The sequence below is a fragment of the Frankliniella occidentalis genome, unplaced genomic scaffold, assembly GCF_000697945.3.
Source record: "Frankliniella occidentalis isolate FOCC.00 unplaced genomic scaffold, Focc_3.1 Scaffold62, whole genome shotgun sequence".
Classification (NCBI taxonomy): Eukaryota; Metazoa; Arthropoda; class Insecta; order Thysanoptera; family Thripidae; genus Frankliniella; species Frankliniella occidentalis.
Genome location: NW_026267192.1, coordinates 1,064,647 through 1,065,453, shown reverse-complemented (window position 1 = coordinate 1,065,453; position 807 = coordinate 1,064,647). Strand labels below are relative to the sequence as shown.

Sequence of the window (807 nt, the reverse complement as noted above, 5' to 3'; positions counted from 1 at the left end):
CCGGGCGACTTTTGGTGTCGATAAGGCGTTGCCTACCCCCCCCCCCCTCTTCCCTCCCTGCAGACGCTATCTCCGGGCGGCCCGGGCCGTGCGGCAGAAGAGACGGGGGAGGGACAACACCACTTTCCCTCCTCGCCGGTTCATCTCTCAAACACGACGTAGCGACGTACTACCACACGAGGGCAGCGCGACCAACCAGCAACAACACCAACAACAACAACAACGCCGCTATGACGCTTGTGGCGAGGGCGTGGACCTCGGTGCGGCCGAGGCCCGGCTCCGTCCGGAGAGGCGCCCCCGACTTGTCTTACACGACAAAGCTGGGCTGGTGGACCCTTCGGAGCCTTCCGTCCGTGTGAATGTTGCTTCCGCCTCCGCCCGCACTGCAATAGGACAGGCCGCCACCCGCGCAGCTGCAGCGGCAGCGTTCTCTGCCTTGACTTGACTTCTACTCGTCGACCACCGACCACCCGACCACCACACTTCTTGTCTACAATTTTCTGCCCCGTCTTTCAGAACTGCTTTCTTAACCCCCAAAAAACGAAGGAGAAATAAAACTCTCCCGGCAGCCAGTCATCCCCACCCACACCCCGACCCCGACCAGCCGGGCGCCTGCTGGCCTCGAGGTAGGCCACCCGCACAGGAGGGCTGCGTAGCGGTAGTGGCATTGCCTAACTAGCAGGCGCTATCCTGGAAACTTCCCAGAACAAAACCTCCTTCAAACCACCTTCCAAATCGTCACTCAAACACAAAATTTCCGATCACGAACGAAAAACTGTCTGTATTGGTCAAGGCGTATCAAAATTT

At 59.5% G+C, this 807-nt stretch overlaps 1 protein-coding gene across 1 annotated transcript in view; it reads right to left on the bottom strand.

The window, feature by feature from the left end:
• Nucleotides 1–807, bottom strand: part of LOC113204864 (baculoviral IAP repeat-containing protein 6) — a gene marked incomplete in the record, with an annotated part of 32,863 nt that overhangs the window by 7,747 nt on the left and 24,309 nt on the right.